Source organism: Oncorhynchus masou, chromosome 31 (assembly GCF_036934945.1).
Source record: "Oncorhynchus masou masou isolate Uvic2021 chromosome 31, UVic_Omas_1.1, whole genome shotgun sequence".
NCBI lineage: Eukaryota > Metazoa > Chordata > Actinopteri > Salmoniformes > Salmonidae > Oncorhynchus > Oncorhynchus masou.
In genome coordinates, this window is record NC_088242.1 from 64,505,191 (window position 1) to 64,528,492 (window position 23,302).

Genomic DNA, 23,302 nt, shown 5'->3' on the forward strand with positions numbered 1-23,302 from the left:
ACACACGTTCACATATAACACACTATTACAAACATACATAATACACTAGCATAAGGTATTCATGGGTCCCGATTACCCAGGGCCGGACCGATTTTTCCCTCGAATTTGGGTCGGATCTGATTGTCACGGGTTTTGGGTATGTGTAATTGATTTACCGGTAAGGACTTGTACAGACCCAAACGCAACGGCTGCGAAGAGAGAGAGGCATGTAGCTTGTTGTTTCTGTCACCTAGTCACAAGTAATCAAAGTGTCACTAGCCTCTGGCTCTGTGTGTGTTGTGACAATCAACTTAGCAGATCAATGTAAGACTGAATTAAAATGACGTAATTAAAAGTTCATGAGGAGGAATTGTTATTGTGTAGGATGAGGGAAAGCACAGCATATGTAGCTATGATTAGCCAACCCAGCTAGCTACACTACCTGGCCAGAAGTATGTGGACACCTGCTCACGAACATCTCATTCCAAAATCATGGCCATTAATATGGACTTGGTCCCCCCTTTGCTGCTATAACAGCCTCCACTCTTCTGGGAAGGCTTTCCACTAGATGTTGGAACATTGTTGCGGGGACTTGCTTCATTCAGCCACAAGAGCATTAGTGAGGTCAGGGCACTGATGTTGGGCAATTAGGACTGGCTCGCAGTCGGTGTTCCAATTCATCCCAAAATTGTTCGACAGTTGAGGTCAGGGCTCTGTGCAGTCCAGTCAAGTTATTTTACACCGATCTAGACAAACCATTTCTGTATGGACCACGCTTTGTGCATGGGTGCATTGTCATGCTGAAACAGGAAAGGGCCTTCCCCAAACTGTTGCTACAAAGTTGGAAGCCCAGAATCTTCGAGAATGTCATTGTAGGCTGTAGCGTTACAATTTCCCTTCACTGGAACTAAGGGGCATAGCCCGAACCATGAAAAACAGCCCCCGACCATTATTCCTCCTCCACCAAACTTCTATGCATTCGGGCAGGTAGCGTTCTCCCGGCAACCGCCAAACCCAGATTTGTCCGTCGGACTGCCAGATGGTGAAGAGTGATTCATCACTCCAGAGAATGCGTTTCCAGTGCTCCAGAGTCCAATGGTGGCGAGCTTTACATCACTCCAGCTGATGCTTGGCATTGCGCATGATGATCTTATGCTTGTGTGCGGCTACTCAGCCATAGAAATCCATTTAATTAAGCTCCTGAAGAACCGTTGCTCCTAGATGTTTCCACTTCACAATAACAGCACTTACAGTTGACTGGGGCAGCTATAAGATGGCAGAAATTTGACGAGCTGACTGAGCTCTTCGGTATGGGCCATTCTACTGCCAATGCTTTATCTTTGCTGTGTTCTCCATTTCATACACCTGTCAGTAACAGGTCTGGCTGAAATAGCCAAATTGGTTAAAAGGTTAAAGCTACACTACTTTTGTCCATGTTGTGTAACTTTAACCATTTACTTCAGTGGGTTAAATCAGGGTCTACTTTGAAACAAATGTATTCACTTCCAACACACAGTTATGGGCTGAAAAAGAAGCAAACACCTATACCATGTCAGATATAGAGTTGAAATGTATTCAATTTTGAGTTTGCATTCCAATATTATACTTTATATACATCACAGAAGACTGAAATATAACAAAACCATTTGACCATTTTAATACAATAATAATTCATTATGAAAAATATGAATAACATTCCAACCCATGAGACCACTAGGTCATTTGACTGCAGGAAAGGGCTATCTAGCTTCTCTTCTTGGTTTGATGCAGTCGAAACAGGTACTATGTAATTAGATTAGATGAAAAATATCCAACAGTAGCTTTGGCAGCTAGAAGTTAATAACTAGTGCGAGTCGGCTTGGTTGCTTCTGTCTCTCTCGTCCTCCTCCTAGCGCCTCACACAGTGACAAACACATATGACGGCCCCTCCCCAGCCGACTGCTAGCTCCGTTCCCCTCTCCCTCAGTGTGTGCAGTAACAGCTTCAGTTAATAACGTAGCTGCTAATATATATTTTCTGCTGCTTCCTCCACTCGGATCGGATCAGACTGGTTCTGGACTCGACCGGGTCTATACCACTGGTCTATACGGGGCCGTGTCTGGTTGTCCTCGGGTCCGTTCGAACCCGGGTCTCCATAATTAAAACATGAATTTATCTGGTTAGGGTTCGGGGATGAAAGCCCTGTGCACATTTTGTAACGGGTCCAACTTTTTGGACTCGAGAACACCTCTAGTGTGTGTGGCTGTTTGTGAGAGTGCATGCATATGTGCACATGGGCCAAGTCTCCCTGGCTGATTTTGTCATTATTTTATCTTGAAAGGCTCTGCACAGGCGTTTTGAGAAGAAATTGCATTAATGAACTCAGATAAGAACAATCAACTCCAGCAGCCTTTTTGTGCATTTTCAAATAACCTATTAAATGCTTATTCTTCCTGCTCACATCATTAACATTTCCCTCTGTTTTCCCCTCCTATTCTGTCTGTTTCTTTTTTGTTCTTTTCTCAGGGAAGGGAACTATAGGCTCACCTTCAGTAGAAGGCTTGAGAGTTGGAGGGAAGAGGTCCTTAGCCCGTTTAACCTTTCATTTAGCAGTGGGAATTAATGTGGCGAACTGGGCCACTATCACGTTCAGCAGACGCTGCCACTCTGCCCTGGAGGCAAGAGGATTGGCTTTTCTGGACACATGTGTCGGTGGTGTGTTGCTTTGTGTGTGTGTGCCTGCGCGTGTGCATGTACATGTGCTTCCCTCAACCCTGCTGTCACGTCAGCAGAACCCAGAACCTTATCTCAGATCCCATCACTCTCTCAAATCTGCACCTTGTAGAATTCATGTTTGGTGTAAGGGGGGAAGGAGAAAGGAATGTAATTAATTTGAAAAGGCCCTCTCGTTCTACCTTGGAAAGACTGGCAAGGTGGGTGACGTAAGGCCAGTGGTGACTAACAAGGCAGCTTGAATCCAGGTCACTGCTTTTAGTTGAGTTTTGGTGAGGGAGAGAGGACAGGAAAAGGAGAATGGACATCGTTGAGTCACAACACAACAACAATATTTCAGCTTGTTTTTGATTAAAGCCATTAATTAAACGGAGCTGTTATGGGCTGAACTACTTGACCACAACTGCAACCCTCTCATAAATATACACACACAATAGCTGCAGTCACACAAACCTTACTAGCCCCAAACACCCTTCCCATCAGTAGTACAATTTGCAGTAGACTAAATGACAGTATTAGGAGCAGTGCACACCGGCCTCCAGTGTGACAGAGTGGAGCTTTTATGATGTCTCTCAGATTATTCCCTGAGATTGATGGGAAGAGCACCCATTGATTCATCCATTGACTGGAGGAATGTAGTGCTGCCTTATTTTGGATGTGCTGTCCTTTCCCCGGATGGCACATTCAGAGACAAGCTAGAGACAATGATTAATGATTATCGAGCCACTACAGCCACTGTGTGTGTGTGTGTGTGTGTGTGTGTGTGTGTGTGTGTGTGTGTGTGTGTGTGTGTGTGTGTGTGTGTGTGTGTGTGTGTGTGTGTGTGTGTGTGTGTGTGTGTGTGTGTGTGTGTTGATCGTGAGTGTGTATGCATGTTGATCATGAGAGTGTGTGTTAGAGGCCTTCACGGGTCCGAAAATTTGGGAACGTTCCAAAATGGACCTGGGGATCTCCCATCCGGACCCGATATGCATCAATTATTTAGCAAAATATAGAGACCCATTCCGAACATAACCAAGGACAACAACACCTGTTCTGTATAGACCCGGTCAGATCCAGACCTGATCCGATCTGAGTGAGGGAAGCAGCAGAAAAGTCGATTTTTCAACAACTTTATTAACCGGAGCTGACAAAGCATGAGGGAGAGGAAGTACAGAGAGGCTATGCTCTAGTAGGGGCCATGCTGTGTGTGTAGGCAACTGTGACTGTGAGCGAGTGACATGGGAAGAGGGAGGAGGGAGAGAGACGAGCGAGAAACCAGCAAGCCGACTCTCACTACAGTGCCTTGCAAAAGTATTCACCCACTTTGACATTTTTCCTATTTTGTTGTATTACAACCTGTTATTTGAATTGCTTTTTATTTGGATATCATGTAACGGACATACACAAAATAGTCCAAATTGGTGAAGTGAAAAGAAAAAAAAGAGAAAAGAAAAGTGGTGCGTGCATATGTATTCACCTCCTTCACTATGAAGCCCCAAAATAAGATCTGGTGCAACCAATTACCTTCAGAAGTCACATTATTAGTTAAATAAAGTCCATCTGTGTGCAATCTAAGTGTAACATGACCTGTCACATTATCTCAGTATATATACACCTGTTCTGACAAGCCCCAGAGTCTGCAACACCACTATGCCAGGGGCACCACCAAGCAAGTGGCACCATGAAGATCAAGGAGCTTTCCAAACAGGTCAGGGACAAAGTTGTGGAGAAGTACAGATCAGGGCTGGGTTAGAAAAAATATCTGAAACTTTGAACATCCCACGGAGCACCATCAAATCCAATAATAAAAAATGGAAAGGACAAACCTGCCAAGAGTGGGCCGCCCACCAAAACTCATGGACCAGGCAAGGAGGGCATTAACCAGAGAGGCAACAAAGAGACAAAAAATTACCCTGAACGAGCTACAAAGTGCCACAGCGGAGACTGGAGTATCTGTCCATAAGACCACTTTAAGCAGTACACTCCACAGAGCTGGGCTTTATAGAAGATTGTCCAGAAAAAAAGCCATTGCTCAAAGAAAAAAAGAAGCAAACAAGTTTGGTGTTCGCCAAAAGGCATGTGGGAGACTCCCCAAAAATATGGAAGAAGGTACTCTGGTCAGATGAGACAAAAATGTCATTTTTTGGTCATCAAGGAAAACGTCATGTCTGTCACAAACCCAACCCCTCTCATCACCCCAAGAACAACATCCGAACAGTGAAGCATGGTGGTGGCAGATTCATGCTGTTGGGATGTTTTTCATGGGCAAGGACTGGGAAACTGGTCAGATTTAAAGGAATGATGCTAAATACAGGAAAATTATTGAGGGAAATCTGCTTCAGTCTTCCAGAGGTTTGAGACTGGGATGGAGGTTCACCTTCCAGCAGGACAGTGACCCTAAGCATACTGCTAATGCAACACTCAAGTGGTTTAAAGGGAAACATCTAAATGTCTTGGAATGGCCTAGTCAAAGCCCAGACCTCAATCCAATTGAGAATTTGTGGTATGACTTAAAGATGGCTGTACACCAGCGGAACCCATCCAACTTGAAGGAGCTGGGGCAGTTTTGCCTTGAAGATTAGGCAAAAATCCCAGTGGCTAGATGTGCCAAGCTTATAGAGACATACCCCATGAGACTTGCAGCTGTAATTCTTGCAAAAAGTGGATCTACAAAGTATTGACTTTGGGGGGTGAATAGTTATGCACGATCACGTTTTATGTTTTTTTGTCTTATTTCTTGTTTGTTTCACAATAAAACATATTTAGCATCTTCAAAGTGGTAGGCATGTTGTGTAAATCAAATGATACAAACCCCCCAAAATACATTTTAATTCCAGGTTGTAAGGCAAAAAAAATAGGAAAAATGCCAAGGGGGGTGAATATTTTCGCAAGCCACTGTAGTTGACTAATAGTTGCCATAGCTAGGTTATGTATCATCCAATGTGATTCCGTGGTACCTTTCTTGACTACATCACACCGGGAAAAGCTAGTTAAGCTAGTCACACTAGCTAGCTAGCGGCTAGCAATGGCTAATTGAGGCTGCATGCAATTTCTCGTCCTACACAGTTACAAACAACTCCATTCAGAATATAAAGAAGCAGCCTACCGGTTGGCACTTTGTCGTTGCAGCCCATCCTTATCCCTTAATGTTTTATTTCATAATTTTAATTGAATCTTCAATTGATAAGATATCTCCTAAATTTTGCCCCACATGGAGGCTCTTTGACTGTAGCCTATTGCCACTTTACAAGTGCCACTCTCGTGAAAAGCAAACAGCAGCAGAATAAATTAAACTTTTAAAAATATATTTTCGCTCTACTGCAATAGTCCCGTTTGGATCTGTATGGGTCCTTCCGGACAAGTCAGTTAAAATTACACATACCTGAGACCATTGGCAATCATATAACATCTGACCCTGACCTGTGACATTATTTAGAATTCTGACCTCTAGGGTATGTGTGTGTGTGTTGATGGCTGCATCTGTGGGCTGTGTGTGTGTCCAGAGAGCCTGGGTGTGTGTGCACACTAGCACGTGCTATATTAGTATGTGCCTGCAAGACTGCTTGTATTTCTGCGCATGTGTGTGCAGGATGTCTGTACGTCTCTGTCGAGTTAGTGTATTTTAGAAGCCAGTGCGTTTGTCCAGAGCTGGCTAAAGTCTTCAGTCTTGACATGATTCAAATATTAACTCTGGTCCTTAACAGGAATCTAGATCAATGTCAGCAGTGCCTGAACTGAACTCTTTGAAGACTGCATTGATTACAATTACTACTAAAAACATGAATGAAAGCAAATTGCTGTTCCTAATTACTCTAGTGGAAGTCTATTGCACAGGGTTGCTAATTGTGTTCAGAACTACAATTAATATCCATGTCACTGATTTAGCATTGATGTACATTGCCCTAACAATGAGTTTAGATCATAACTCTGTCATTGTAGTGCTGCATAATTAGCAATAATAAACACTAAGAAAACAGTTTTCCACAAAATGGTCTAATCTAAGCTCAGACATTCAACAACCAAAGAATGACTCAACATTTCATCCACAGATAATGATATATATATGCCATTTACCAGACGCTTTTTTCCAAAGCGACTTAGAGTAGTGCTTGCATACATTTTACATATGGGTGGTCCCAGGAATCAAACACACCACCCTGGTGTTACAAGCGCCATGTTGTACCAACTGAGCGAAAGGACCACTACGAAAAGAAACAAACCAATACAAAGATAAATTGATCGAAAAGAATGTGCAAGGACAGCTCACAATTCCAACATCCTGTGTAGGTTTTCTGTATTGTTGGTTTGAGTGTCGGCTTCTTTCAGGGGTAAAAATACATATTTCTAAGGTCAATTTGTTCTGAGGTGACTCAACCGCAGCCTACCTCAGCATCTAGGAGAGGGAAGTCATCGAGGGACTGACCTCATGCAACAAAGCACCAAACATCTAAGATGATACATTCAGTTTGAGCTTATACTCACAGCACCGAAGGCTCTGCCTTGACCTGAAAACTAATCTGCCTTCTCTCTCTCTCTCTCTCTCTCTCTCTCTCTCTCTCTCTCTCTCTCTCTCTCTCTCTCTCTCTCTCTCTCTCTCTCTCTCTGGGCTGTATGCATCTTCTGATCTAAAGGATGTGCTGTAGAACATATGTTTTTTTACTCTGTATTCTGATCTCATTTTAACAAAACATTTTCCACATCTGAAGTAACGTAAGATAATCAGAACCTTAACACCTCAAATACAGGATATGGATCCTAAATAATACAATAGATTCCAAATAAGGCAACACATGGATGAAAACGTCAAATACAAAGCGAAGACATACTACATGGCAGGGCATTATTCTTCCTCAGGTTTACTCTTTCACAGTCTCTACATAGCCTTATCGACAGCACCCCCTCCTCTTCTCTAACACCGCCATGGCGTCTCTATCTGCTGCTCTAGCAGCCAGGGACTTGCTGTACGGCTCTGTAAAACAGCTAGACAAAAGAGTCAGAGAGTAGATAACACAGATCTGCCTGACTGTTTAATTTCCCTTTAATGCCCAATCCAATCCTGAGAGAACATTTCTACCCAGAGAAGATGGAACATTTACGGGTGATAGAAGTCCCCAGCAGTCAGAGAAATGAATTCTAATGGTGTCCTCGTCCGATTTACCAAATTAACATTTATTGTGTGGCACAAAGTGACGGACCTAATCTAAACTGAGTCACAGTCTGAAAAAATCAACAAAATTACAAGGGAGGTTGTGGGAAAAGGACATGGGCATATGTTCTGTCATTTCACAAGGGGCTGACACCTCGTCGCAATTATACCTTTTTCTAAATGACAAGTTAATACATTTCTGACAGAGCTGCTTGGCACCATTTTCACCGGAAAACTGAGACGGCAACGAGGGGAGAAATTGGACATGAAACAGACGTTTGCAGAGGCGACAATGTAATCAAATGAAGTCTGGCTTTTTGCTGGCAGCAGCAAGTTGTTTCCCTTGGTCCAGTATCAACATTGCACCTGCTCTAAGTCTACTTCTCCACACTGCTGAGCATGCCTGAGACACACTGGGGACTGATGTTGTCACCAGCACATAACAAAAATAATTAAAGACCATTAGTACCAGTCAAATATTTGTACACACCTACTCATTCAAGGGTTTTTCTTTATTTTTTTTTACTATTTTCAACATTGTATAATAATATATTTATATATTCTTAATTCCATTCCTTTCAGAATTTGTGTTTATTGGGTATATTTTGTGAAATTGTTAGATATTACTTGTTAGATATTACTGCACCATTGGAGCTGGAAGCACAAGCAATCCGCTACACCCACAATAACATCTGCTAAACGTGTATGTCACCAATATAATTTGATTTGAATTGATTTGAGAGACAGTTTCACATCATAGCGCTTGATCGTTCTGCGGCTGCACTTAAAGAAACCTTAAATGTTCTTGACATTTTCCGGATTGAATGATCTTCATGTCTAAAAGTAATGACGGACTGTTGTTTTTTTTTTTATTATTTGAGCTGTTCTTGCCATAAAATAAATTTGGTATTTTACACAACACAACTGATTGTCTCAAATGCATTAAGAAGGAAATAAATTCCACAAATTAACTTTTAACAAATCACACCTGTTAATTGAAAAATGCTTTCCAGGTGACTACCTCATGAAGCTAGTTGAGAGAATGCCAAGAGTGTGCAAAGCTGTCAAGGCAAAGGGTGGCTACTTTGAAGAATCTCAAATCTAAAATATATTTTGATTTCTTTAACACTTCTTTGGTTACTACATGATTCCATATGTGTAATTTCATAGTTTAGATGTCTTCACTATTATTATACAATGTAGAAAATAGTTCAAATAAAGAAAAGCCCTTGAATGAATAGTTGTGTCCAAACTTTTGACTGGTACTGTGGGTGCATACGCCTTTAGGGGAATATTGAAGTTGTCATTGTATCATTGACGTTTAATGGAGCATGGACCTATAACTATGACGAAGGCACTACATTCTGAAATGTTGTCCATTTTACTGTAACAAACAGGAATCCAGGTGTACAACATGACTGCTCTTTTATATAAAAAGTACTTCAAAGTTTCAATTTAACAACTAAAATTGTAAAACTGTAATGCCTTTGTACATCAGCGTGACCGACTTGGGATGAGTCCTGTGACACTTGTGGGGGTCGTAGGACAAAACGGAGAACACTTTCAATAGAGTGGTCGTGATAGTTTGTAGGCCAAACTGTTAGGGTGCTACAGATGTTTGAGTGAGTGAATGAGTGAGTGAGTGAGTGAGTGAGTGAGTGAGTGAGTGAGTGAGTGAGTGAGTGAGACTTTTTAAACTTTTTGTCTTTCTTTAATGAAACATTCTTATTTCATTAAAACCTCACCCCCCCCAAAATAAAATACCAAAATATATCCTGTACCGTATACATGTACCATACTCAACTTGCCCTCTACCGCACGATAAAAAACAACACCACACATCACAATAACCCCCCAAAACCACTTCTACAACCGTATATCCAAAACAACTTCCCAAGCTATACAGACAGGCCCCCCAGCACACCATATCTCCTGAAACATCTCCACTCTTTTTATCATTTCAAACAACTCAAATTTGACCCTAAGCACGCAGAGACCATCCCATTAAATAATTGTAAAGGGTCTGTTATTCCCCCACCTTTGACCCTGTTCCTCCTTGTTATCCAAATAGCCAACTTTGCCTGAGCAAACAGAAAATTCAACAAAACACATTTGGCCTTTTCCTCATTTGAATACCCCATTGTAAACAACCCAACAGTAAATACCACCCCCAACCTCTCGCACAGACATTCCAATAGAGACATGAATGGCATTAACCTGGCGGACACAGAAAATACATGAATCACAGTTTCTCTCATAAAGAAAGGACAGAAAGAAAGGACACCCCTGCCCGACTCCCGGTTCAACCAGTGCCAACCAGCTGTTAGTGGCCAGGGCTCCATGTAGAACCCTTCACTGGAGGTCCCCTGACCTCTTTGGTGCTGGGGGTTTGTAGAGCCCCCTCCATCTAAAACACACCATACCCTCTTCCCCACATCCCCTGCCACTGATGTGCCTTCACTCATATTAGGCTCCTAATGTTCCTCACCTTAATGCAGAGGTTGTAGAAGGCTTACCTCTCACCACTCCAAACTCCCCCAGGCTTGGAGTGTTAAAATCTAACAAGTCCTCCAGACCCCTTTGCCAGTCCCCAGTCTCTGTCGTCACCTGCAGTGGCAGAAACATTGGTCGCTCAAACACCCCCCTTACCAGCTCTCAAAGGGATAGCTTGGATGTGGAAGATAGGCTCCTCCCACACCCACAGCCCAGGCTCCACACCCCCTTCTAGTGTAGTCCTTAGCAGCTGCTAGGCCCTCAGCACTGCAGAGTAAAAATCAGAGAGACCTGCTATACTCAGCCTCTCCAGCCTATATGAGGAACAGCTGCCGGTCCAACCCTAATCTGCCAGCTCTCCTCAGCAGTGCGCATGCTGGGTCCCTCCAGCCAACATCAGTATGGTACAGCAGGCTCTGCACCGCCTTTAGTCGGAATGCAGCCACCCTGCTCTCCAGTTCCACCAGGCCCTGTCCTCCTTCGTGGACAGTCATGTACAACACTGCCGGCCTCAGCCAGTGATGGCCCGACCTGAAAATGTCCACCAGCTTGCAGGTTTGCGAGCAGACTGGCGGGTGGGTTGAGGACAGCCAGTTTATGCCACAGGGAAGATGCCACCAGATTGTTGATTATCAGCACCCTCCCTCTATATGACACTTGGGACAGGAGCCACCTCCACCTGGCCAATCTTGACACCACTGCCTGTGACAGCCCCTCCCAGTTCTTACTGACCCACCTCCCCAAGCTCAGGTACACCCCCAATATTTTAAGCCCTTCACAACCCCACTGCAAACCCCCTGGAAGCAGAGGAGGGGCCCTATCCCACATGTCCCACATAACAGAGCTTTTCTCTTGCCCCAGACCTTCAGACTGGTCTCTAGTGCCTGCATATCCTGTCCATCTCTGACCATTACAGATATGTTATCTGCATACGCTGACACTGCTATGCCTGTCACCACACCCACGCCTGTCCAGCACACTCCCTGCAGTCTCCTGCGTAGCAGGCCCAAAAAAGGCTCAATGGCTAGTGTACAGTGCCTTGCAAAAGTATTCGGCCCCCTTGAACTTTGCGACCTTTTGCCACATTTCAGGCTTCAAACATAAAGATATAAAACTGTAAAACTGATTACACACAGGTGGATTGTATTTATCATCATTAGTCATTTAGGTCAACATTGGATCATTCAGAGATCCTCACTGAACTTCTGGAGAGACTTTGCTGCGCTGAAAGTAAAGGGGCTGAATAATTTTGCACGCCCAATTTTTCAGTTTTTGATTTGTTAAAAAAGTTTGAAATATCCAATAAATGCCGTTCCACTTCATGATTGTGTCCCACTTGTTGTTGATTCTTCACAAAAAAATACCGTTTTATATCTTTGTTTGAAGCCTGAAATGTGGCAAAAGGTCGCAAAGTTCAAGGGGGCCGAATACTTTCGCAAGGCACTGTATATAACTGCCCCGATAGAGGGCATCCTTATCTAATGCCCCGTCTCACCCAGACTGGCCTACTGAGCCCCCCTCCCACCTTGACCATACATGACGCCCCAGCATACAACAGCTTCACACAGGTCAAAAAACTCTTCCCAAACACAGACGTCACATTAAAGAGATACTCATGGTCCACTCTATCAAAAGCCTTCTCTTGATCTAAGAGACCAGTTCAAAGTTCACATTAGAACCTCTTGACAAGTCCAACATGTCCCTGATTAAGAACAAGTTGTCCGTGATTGAGCATCCCGGAAAACAGTATGTTTGGTCTTTATGTACGAGTCCAGATAGGACTTTAGTCTGTTAGAGACCTTGGCAAATATCTTGTAGTCCACAGAGCAATGCTACAGGCCTCCAGTTCTTAAGTCCCTTTTTTGGGGCAGGAGTGTCAGAGCCGCCCAACGGCAGTACACCGGCAGCTCTCCTACCCGGACGCATTCACGCAACATGTAAAAGAAGTCCAGTCCAATTATTCCTGAGGAATTTTTTATAAAACTCCACTGGGAATCCATCGACCCCCAGTGCACTACCGGGGAGGACATCTGGGTTATGGCCTCTGCCAGTTCATGGGACAACAGAGGAATTTCCATTTCATCCATCTGTGCCAGAGACCTTTGGGAGTTCTGCGAACAAGACCTGAGCACACATAGGATCACACATTTCTGCCCTACACAACTTCACAGTTCGCTCCTGCATCTCCCCCACACAGAGGTCACCTGACCATCAGACAACCGTAGACAATGCATACCCTTGGCTTCACCACTCTGTCTTTCCAAACCAAATAAGAATGAGCTGGGAGCATCCATATCCTTGAACATGGAGATCCTAGCTCTTACAAGTGCTCCCTTAGCTCTAACCTGGAAAAAACTGCCCAGGCCCCTACATAATTCAGCTAAATTAGCCTGGAGGTCTATATTGCATTGCCCCACCATCTCTACCTCCATCTCACTAATACTACGCTCTAGTTCCCCCAATACTCTCATAGCCTCTGAGGATGAGAGAGCTGTATACTGTTGATAGAAAAGACTCATTTGGATTTTCCCCACATCCCACCATTGACTCAGAAACTCATCCTCCTCTCTTCGCAAACTCCACATATCCCAAAAGGTCTGGATACCTGAGCAAAAAGTGGCATCTTGTAAGAGCTTTACATTAAACTTCCAGTAGGATGCCTGTCGGGGCCCTGGTGAAATAGACAGCCAAGCCAAGGTTATGTGGTGATCCGAAAAACCCACCGGGAGAATGTTAGCACCCAACAGCCTATTGCTCCGATTCCTGGACATGTAAATACAATAAAGTCGGGCTGCACTCACCTTAGCCCCAAAAACCTTCACCCATGTATACTGTCTTATGTTGGGATGTAAAGTTCTCCAAACATCCACTAGGTCGAACTGATTAATTATGTCCCTTAACACTCCCACTGACACTGAATGAGGCTCTTCCCCATTTCTATCTTTCGTAAAATCCATTGTACAGATCCAGTCCTCGGCAACCACCAGCCTCAGGCGCTACCTGTGAGAGTTCCTGTCTAAGACACCCAAATAGAACCCCCCCTCTCTCTCCATGTGTTAGGCACCCCTTTCCACCAGAGCCCCTAATCGACTTCATTCACCACATCACTATGCATCTCTTGCAGAATCAACACCTGTACTTTTTTTAGTTTTACATATTCACCCAACACACTCCTCTTTCCCACATCTCTGGTGGCATTTATATTGAGCGAGCCTACCCGAAGAGTATCCATAAGAATTGGGAGAAAAGCCAGTAAACAAAGAAACCAATAGCAAAGCTAAAAAAGCCCCAGTGCCAGAAAGAAACTATACATCTAAACAGTGTCTGAAGCTAAACCCTTATGCACTGTTGTGACCTACTTCTTCAACCTAAAACGTTTCCTGGGTGAAAGGACACCATGCCCCTCATTTTTCATAGCATATTGTATTGATCTTACAAACGTTCTCAGATCAGAAAAAAATCCTCAAGATGAACTTTTTTCCACTTGGTTTCATTCAGGAACCTTGTCAGTTCCCTCAATGTGTATTTTGACGCCTCTGTTTGACTGGCTGTCAGCTCCGGGCCCATTGAAGAGGAGTCTGAAAAAAATCCTCATCATCATCTTCCTCAGACTCACTTTCCTCCTCATCTCCCATTCTGACCACCTGCCCTTCCTCTCTGTTCAGGGCCTCCCCCAGCACCAGGCAAAGGTTCCATGGTGCCTTTGGTCACACCAGCCTCCCCTCCCACCTCCTTAATTCTACCCATTTTTCCTTTTCCACTTGACACCCTCCTCCTTCCCCCTAGTCTCTTACTCTTCCCCACTATACTCTTCTCATCCACTAGCATAACCTGACTAGACCCAGCCTCATCAACACCACCCTCCATAGCATGACTAGGGCCAGCCTCAGCTACACCACCATCCATAGCATGACTAGACCCAGCCTCATCTACACCACCATATCTGGCATAACTAGGCCCAGCCTCATCTACACCACCATCACTTGCATGAGTAGGCCCAGCCTCTGCTGTCTGCATCTCATTGCCCCCTGCACATTGACCTCGATTTCCCCCACTGGCGCTTGTGCCCTCACCTTGTCTACGTGGGCACGCAAAGTTCTTATGCCCCAAATTCCCACACTCAAAACACTGTAGACTATCTGTGCTGGCAAACCCTGAGTAGGGTCCCTCCCCATGCCTCACTTTAAAATGCACATTTAGCTGTTGCTCATTGTTATTCAGAAACCTAAACACTTGCCTCCGGAACAAAACAATGTGCTTAACGGCATGAAAACCTGCCGACAGTACACGAAAACCGTTAGCAAACTTACCAAAAACGACTCAGCTCATTCATAATTTGATCATCCATAATAAACGCTGGCAAATTCATAACTACCACCCTTGTCGAAGGGGTAGAAAGAGCCGAAATTGGTACCAACACACCCCTTACAAATATTCTATTAGCAAGTAGCCTACCAACCAAATTTGCTATTTTCATGAACACAACCACAGCTTTGTTCATTCTGGAAGCGGAATGTATAAATTCAGCTCCTACCTGTTCACCGACCGCGAGCAGAACCTCCTCCACTTTAACTCCATTTTCAGTAACACACCTGAATCCATGCCGTATTGTTCCCATTCCCTTTTGCCAAGATTATAATTGTAAATTAATGGAAAGTACAAGTGGAAGATGTTTGCGATCACTGCTCCAGATCACTTGATATTCACCACAAGAGGGAGAGAAAGAAGGGGAAAGGCAGGGCAATAGGCAATTTAATTCAAAGTAAAATTGCCAACATTATTTAATTACTCCTGTCTATACAGAAAAAAAATTATAATTCAAAATAGGCTAGTTGATTTGGCCCAATATGATCATTAGCTTCTTAAAAAAAGTTTTAATTCTCATGTGCATAGCCTGCAGTTGGAAGGCCCGCAACTTGGGCAACATATGCTACAAATGACAAATCGATGACTGTTGAGTTGTGAATGTCAGTGGAAAGCAGCTAAAATAGGGCCAAGCATAACACAATATAAAAAATGAAATCACGGGAAAACATCATTTGGAAAACAAAGGGCTATTGCAGTAAAGAGAAGAAAATGAAAACACAAATCTGTTTTTCAGTTATCATTATTATCAACTTGAGTGAATAGTAGTATATCTTGGAACGAGTGGTGAGCATCGTCCATATCTCAGGTGAGTGGACACATTCACTATTAATCATTGGGTCAGTCGGTGCCACTTGAAACTTTGTGTTTGGACAATCATTTCCTACTCCAGGTTAGAAAGATGTCATATTGTACAATTTGTGTCTCCCTTACCACATGCCTAGATTAGATGGTTGCATATAAGCAGTATCATTGCAGCCTAAGTTAATTTAGCTCATGGCTGTTTGTAAAAAAAGCCTGCAAAAAAACCTGTTGTGAACAGCGTGCACATTTCTTTGTAGGCACTGCATATTTACAATTGGTGTGTGTGTGTGAGAGTGTGTGTCTGTGTGTGTGTGAGAGACTGAGTGAGTGAGTGAGTGAGTGAGTGAGTGAGTGAGTGAGTGAGTGAGTGAGTGAGTGAGTGAGTGAGTGAGTGAGTGAGTGAGTGAGTGAGTGAGTGAGTGAGCATCTGAAGGCATCACTGAGCCTTCTTCAGGGTCAGAAGGTACAGTGACGCCGAAACGTTGGTGTATTACCCAATAAATTACTAGGAGTTTATACATATGGAGTGTGTGACTCTCTTTGTTTTTATAGCTTACAGTTTATTTATCGTTAGTCAGCACCTCTACACTAAATATTTTCTCTGGGTGTGTGCCAGCTCATGCTTTTTATGTAACTAGCAAACACAAGATTGTGGCAAATAAAACTGAGCACATAAAGAAACGATTTAAGGACCATGGACAGCGATGCGAGCCATTGCTGAGAAAAGTGCTCACCTTGATGCAGCACTGGTGGGTGGAAAGCTCCTCTCGCTGTGTCATGCCCAGCACTGTGTTGCTTTGTGGGCTAGTAAGCCTACATGTTTGACATTAGCAGGAACATGCCTGCAAGCCGAGGGTGAGAGAATGCCATGTTATTAATGTAATATTGTTCCCATTCCCCGTTCTCAACGTTTCGATTTTTAAACGGGATATACAGTATCTTAATATCCTGTGTTTTCTCTCTCCTCTACCCCCCATTTCATTGTGGGAAATCATAGTTTGGAAAGCAAATGGCTGCTGTAAAGTGAAGACATTAAAAAGAGTAAAATCTGTCTTTTGGTTATCAAAAATCTCAACTTGAGGGAACAGTAACTTATCTTATTGGCACCAGCGGAGAGGATCATCCATAACCCTGATGAGTGTGCTGTGCACATATGTGACTCATTTCAGGAAACTAGGCATATGTTGCGGGCCACTACTTTTTAATCAAAATGTGTTTTTTGGCAGAAATGCCTTCTGGAACATGTACACTTGCATGTACCTTAATAACAAAATGTTATGCCATCTGTAAATACGAATAAAATTGTTACATTATGGGCCAAGTTGGTTTAGCCACAAAAAAAGCAAACATCCTTAATTGTCTGAGATAATGAGTGTGTCTCGGACATGCCGAAAGATGAGTTTCTGGAGGACTGAGTTTTGAAATCAGTGGAATTAGAGTATGATAGCTAAGGAGATGGAGAAAACACCTATTTCCGGATTACATCTTCAACCAAACTATGGGCAATCATGGCATCCTTGACAGGGAGAAGCATCCATCCATGATGTGTACAGGTAAGTAAGTCTAAATAGTTACATTTTCAGATATCACGTGTTTCTAATTTTGACGGAAAGTCATTTTAATTTCAAGTTAAAGTGTGATATTTAATTTCAAGTTAAAGCTAGCTAGCTGGCTGGCTTGTTGGCTAACATTACTTGTATGATCTGTGTAGTAATATGATTTGTATCTCAAAGCCATTTGCTTTGCTAGTTCTAGCCTAACGTTAGCTAGCTAACATTAAACCTGGTTGGTTGGCTACCTGCAGATGAATGCAGGGTAGTAATGTCATGAGTTGGGATTATGGTTAATTGTTTACCTAGCTAGCTAGCTATATGCATTAACAAAAGACTCTACTATGCAAGTAAACATTTCAAAAGAATGTTACTGCGACAACTGTTGATTGATGTAGCTGGTAAATTCGCTCTGGCTATCTACTCCGATTTCAGAGCACTCTCATCTTAGTGTGCCAGAGCACAGAATAACTGATGAATTTACTAATGCTCAACACCCATTGAATATGTTCGGTACCAGTAAACGTTGGCCAAAAAAAGCGTAAATTGTTGCCTGCAGCACCGTTGCAGTCACCAACGCTCTGGATAACATAAAAACAGCCTAACATTCTCTGCTAGGGCAAGTAAAATGGTCAGTGAGCTGTTTTCTCATTTGTGTCTAGAGGTAGCTAGCAAGCTAGCCAACGTTAGCCAGATCACTTTGGTGCTTGACTGCTGTTGTTAGGACAGAACGCTCAGATCAACCCTTAAAGAGATAAGTGGGGCTTAAGGTTAAGAGGGTGTGAAGGATGCTGAATGGGTGGAGACAAAGAGGAGCTCTCCAGTAGGTACCAAAATATTCAAAGGCCATTTTCTTAAAAATTAGGTTATGAAGGCCAGGCTTAGAACTTGTGCTAATGTAATTTGGTTCTGTTTATGAAGGTCTTAGGAAACATTAGAATATCAAATGTCAATTTTGGAAAGATCATAACACACTTTTCATGTGTTTATGTTACCGTTGGCTATATGTAAAACAACAAAAACACTAAAAACAGAATTTCTATTTGTGGAGTGCCTTTGTTACAACTATGAATTGTGCATTGAAACAAAACAAAATACCCAAACCCTAAGACACATGGTCAATTATTATTTGACCCTGTTGGTCATCTATGAAGTTTTGAACATCTTGAAGAACAATTTGGCCTTAAATTCCCATGTACTCTTAGAATCTCCACCTGGCACAGCCAAAAGAGGACTGGACACCTCTCAGAGCCTGGTTACGCTTTTTCCGAGCCCTTTTTACAACTGGGATTCTGTATAGCACTTTGTGACATCTACAGATGTAAAAAGGCCTTTATAAATACATGTTATTGATTGCTTGAATGAAGGAAATATCAGTAGCCTAAATATCAGTATAGACGGCGGTCAAAAATGGTATATTATTCTCAGTTATTGGACACATTATTTGTGGTCTCGCTCGTGCTTGCAGTATGGTGTGCATTTTCACACAATAATTGATTTCATTATTCTGTTATCCCTTGTCCTAACAGTCACCACAAATCTTTGTCACTTTCACTTGATTTCAACACTTCCAACAAACAAGTCACTTGCAGCTGAAACAGGTGTCCGGTTTCTGTTGGATTGCATCTTCCCACCTTGCAGCTTCTCCATCCTGGTAGCTGTGCGCAATTTGGCTCGTGCAATAGCTCACGTGGAATCTTTGCTGCTGCCTTGGCCCTCACATGTCTCTCATGTAGCTTGTGTGCCAGACTCATGATGAAGTTTCTTCTGCTCATGGGTGTTGTTCATGCACTGCTTTAAAAACACATGCTTGATAGCAGCCAAGTCAAGCATGTTGTAGAACACAGCACCAGGCCAGCCGGGAGTTCCTCAATTCACCGAGCACAACCATTATCCGACACTCGCTCACCTGCTGTCCGATATGGATCCTTTCCCAGATATGGTAAGCCGTTCAGCATGAATCAGAATAATAACCATGTCATGATCCATTTCTTCCCCGCCATTTGAGTAGTTTTCATTCAGATATTGTAACAACGCTTACGCAGCATGTGCATCCATTCGTCTTGGTCATGCCATTGTAAATGATGCACGCTCTCACTGTGTAGCCTACTCCATTTAGGCCTAAAGGAGACAAATACATCTGCTTTAATTCGGTGGACTGATATAGGCTACACCGTTTTGGGATTATAATTAGAATAGATGAATACAATAGAATGGCCCACCCTGTTCTTCATTCACAATTGATAAATACATAATTATGCATTGTTCGCTTCTCCTCACTCATCAACTCACACATTCTCCCCTTTTCTCCCCATCATGCTATACTTATTATTTTTAAATCTGGTGTTACAGTATATGTGTGAAATTAGTTTCAGTATCGTTTAGGTTCAGTTTTCGAGGCAATTATCGGGGTGAATATCAACTGGGAATGTCACATTCAACTATGGGAGAAGGAGCGGAGCAGGCTGGGGAAAAATCATTCAAGCAATTACATCCCCTTCTAATTGAACATTTACATTTATTAGATATAAACAAATCCCCATCTAAATCCGCCAGTTTAAGCTATATATATATATATATTATTTTTTTGTTTTGGTGGGGGGGGGGGTATCATCTTCCGTGTCTGCAGTGAAATGTGGAACAGCGATTTTTGTCAGACCATGAGACAGCCTCCGAACGGTTTGACCTACACACTCTGTTTTGCTCTATGCCCCCCCCCCCCCATATGCCCCCCCCCCTCCAAGTGTCAGGAGACTCGCCTGAAGTTGGTACCGTTGATGGGCCAACATCTGTTTGGTAGCATCGGAACCGTTAGGGTTATACACTACTGGGACCCCACTGTGGAAAGGAGCGATTCTTAGGAACACAATGGTGTTCTCGGTTTTGCTACAACCCCCACAAGTGTCACCAGAATACCGGTGAAAAACTAATGGAAATATGAAGGTAATTTTGTTCCTACCCCCCTCCAAAAAAAGGGAGGTTGAATGTGTAAAAAAATAATATATTTCTAGAGTTTAAAAAAAATATATCCTACCTTTAGGACATACACTTCAAAACCGAGTTTCTTATTAAACCGTCCTTTTTTCTATTTATGAATGCGTTATCAACTGCGTTTCTATGGGCTTTAGTGGTAAAGGACAAAATATATATTGTTTTTAGAGCTAAATTTGTCATAAAATTCTAAGTCAAATAGGCGAATAATCCATAGTATGACCATCTACAAACAATTCAACATGTCAGTTTAGTACCCCCCCCCCCCCCCCACAACGTCTTAGACTCTAAGGTATTAACCTGTCCCCTCCCCTTTATCTACTCTGATTGAAGTGGATTTAACAATTGACTTCAGTAAGGGATCATAACGTTCACTTGGTTTCACCTGGTCAGTCTATGTCATGGAAAGAGCAGGTGTACTTAATGTTTTGTACACAGTGTCCACCACACATTATGCTACTTTATTTCTTGCCAACAGACTGCATAGCGGCCTAAAGGAGCAGACGAAGCTTGTAATTTCTGCTCCCTCAATGCCAGCACTGAGCGAAATGCAGCGCGGACGGCAAAGGCGAGCCAACTAGTCTTTACTCGAGCACACATTAGAGCGCAGCACCTCAGCATTAAAAAAAGACACTACACCTTTGTGCTTAGGTCTAAATTAAAGTGCATAAACTGCAGCCCTATAGTGTTCTTGCAACATAATTCTCAAAGATATGGCGGTGCTCATATGTTGAGCTTTTCTCCAGGGCGCATGCGGTGAGCCTTATAAATACAACAGTTTAAAGTCCATTGCTTTGCATTGCGCTCTGCAAATAGCTTTGGTGGGCTTCCTACCGTTAATATTCTAATCGGCAAAAAAATATTAAACTTTATAGAACCAATGTTAGAACCGATGTTATTAGGCCTTTAGGTATAGATGCTGAAGTGCAACGGTCCGAATACAGCATGGGATGCTGCAACATACTGCATCATCACTACTCAACACGACTGAGTTAACCAGCCGCTTCACAGATTATGATCAGTAGGCTGTCAGCATCGTATCAGCATCGTGTGAACAGATATTGCAGTCTTTATCTTCAAGGTTAGTCAAATAAAGGCAGAATCGACACGCAGTTCTACGCGCCCTCCACATATGCACACACACGCCAAATCGAATGGTCCATTCATTCATCACATCACACAAAAAATTTAGCTTTTTTGTCCGATGACGTCAGATGAAGCTTTCAGGCGATGCCCTCGTTGAAGTGCTATTGGTTGCTTGTACTAAGATAATAAGGCAAAGTGGGATAGAGCTGCAAAGGAACACTGATTTGAAATAGTCTATAAGGTTACAAATAGGCTTCAGCTAGAACCGTAACACACTGTGGGCAAGGTGTCGGTGCCATGTAGGAATCAATTCAATTAAACAAATAAACACATAAAACTTACTTGTCACCAAAGATGCTGATGTTAGCAGATCTGATTCAAACAACGACAGTTCCCTCCTCAGCTCCTTGCCCTCGAAAACTGCATCGAAAATAGGCTACATCCGCAATTCTCAAGCATCCTGAAACCTACACTCCGTGGTGATACTTTCACACAGTTTATCCGGTCCCCACATTGTAAACGATGTAGCGTTTAATCCATCAATTAGAATCAATCGGTTAGGTGTTAGGACTTGCACAACGACGAAAGAGTCAATTTATCCATCCCCCATTCAAATGTTTCAAGACGCAAATATACGAAGGCACCCACAAGTGCCACCGTTGAAACTAATGGTTAAATGTAGAGTGATAACAAGGCAAAAATGTTATATGTGTCACAGTCCGGTGACATTTCGTTTATCAGTTAGGAATTTAGGAGAAATCGGAACTCTTCCCAGATCCATCCTTCATGTTTTAATTTTCAATAAAACAACCAACCAACCTCTTCAGAGCCAGACTTCTAACGACACAGTCTCACGCAGCCGTGGACCCGCAGATTGATAACATCCTGAAACCTCGTCATAATCTACGGCTCATCCACATATTGAGCAAACATGAAGTGGCTGATGGTTGTCATTCCGGTGTCACACTTTTAGCTAGAACTTTTTTCTCCCTCTTCAGTTCCTTGCTACTCTGCAACCCCCCAGGGAACTGATTAGATTTCAACTCACAACCCAGTGCGGATTTCAATATTCTTATTTCTCTTTGCCTCTGTATTGATTGTCGTTGGATTGGATCTCGGAGATGCTCGCATATGAATTCGTCAGGTGGATGAGGCGAATAATGATAAAGTCGCCAGGTTTATCTTTGTCTTCTGATAGATTCTTCTATCGATTTTCATCGGCTACTGTATGTTTGATGTAGGAACTACTACTGCGCGTCAGGTGGGAAATCCAGCAGGTCTCCTCATAGAAGTAGCCTATGAGGACCACATAGAAGCGTTAAAGCCTTGTTCACCACGAACACATCCTTCCTCGATCTGTGACTCTTCAATCAAATGCAAAATGTCATAGCATACGCTATAGTATTCTTATAGTTCCAAATGTTTCGTGTCCCGACTTCTCATCGCATCTCGAGAGCCGTTTGTTCAACAAGCTACACCTGTCAGTTTTCATCCACAGCAATCATCGACTCCTCTCTTTGCGCTCTGGCTCTATACACATCTCAGAGACTCCCCAGTACAGCCAATTCACTGATATCTCACAAGAGGGAACGCATATCCACCCTGATGATCCTCGGCGCGCGCTCCTCAGCAACTCAAATTGCACGTTTAAGATGATGGGCAATACTGACCACAAATCTCCAGGCTAAGAATACGTTTACATCCACCAAACTCCAACTTCAAATACGCAATGCATTTGTGAACTCTAATATAAATCATATGCATGATCAAGTTCGGAGCTAGACACTAGACAGTGGGCAGCGCTGGGAAGTATTTTTTTTCTTAAATTGCAGCGAGATGACAGCCTCACACCCACACCGGACTGGCTTCCTCCCTAACTCAGAACAAGAACATCAGTATTCCGCCAGTCAGTGCTGGTGGATTGATGCTGCTATCAGAGGCGCGGATGCTGCAGTTAATGCCAGAAATACTCCCTCTAGACTAGCTCAACATATCTCCTTTAAAGCGCATTCATGTGTGGCGTCCCCCTATATTTTCCTCACGCACCCGTTCTTACTTTTGATGGGTGAAATACAATTATCACGTTTCCTGCCATCATATACCCACTGATTGGTCAATTGCATTATCAGTTGATGTCATAAGGAGCGATGCGTCTGGTGGTAATATTGGTGCGTGTAAGCGCAAACAGGCTTCA

At 43.0% G+C, this 23,302-nt stretch overlaps 1 protein-coding gene across 1 annotated transcript in view; it reads right to left on the minus strand.

Annotated features, from left to right (window-relative positions):
- LOC135524272 (leucine-rich repeat-containing protein 4C-like) overlaps positions 1-22,868 on the minus strand; it is a 136,826-nt gene extending 113,958 nt beyond the window's left edge. The window contains exon 1 of the mRNA XM_064951671.1: positions 21,451-22,868. The gene's annotated coding sequence lies outside the window, so the exon portion shown is untranslated. The remainder of the gene's footprint in view (positions 1-21,450) is intronic.
- Between the last annotated feature and the right edge of the window lie 434 nt (positions 22,869-23,302).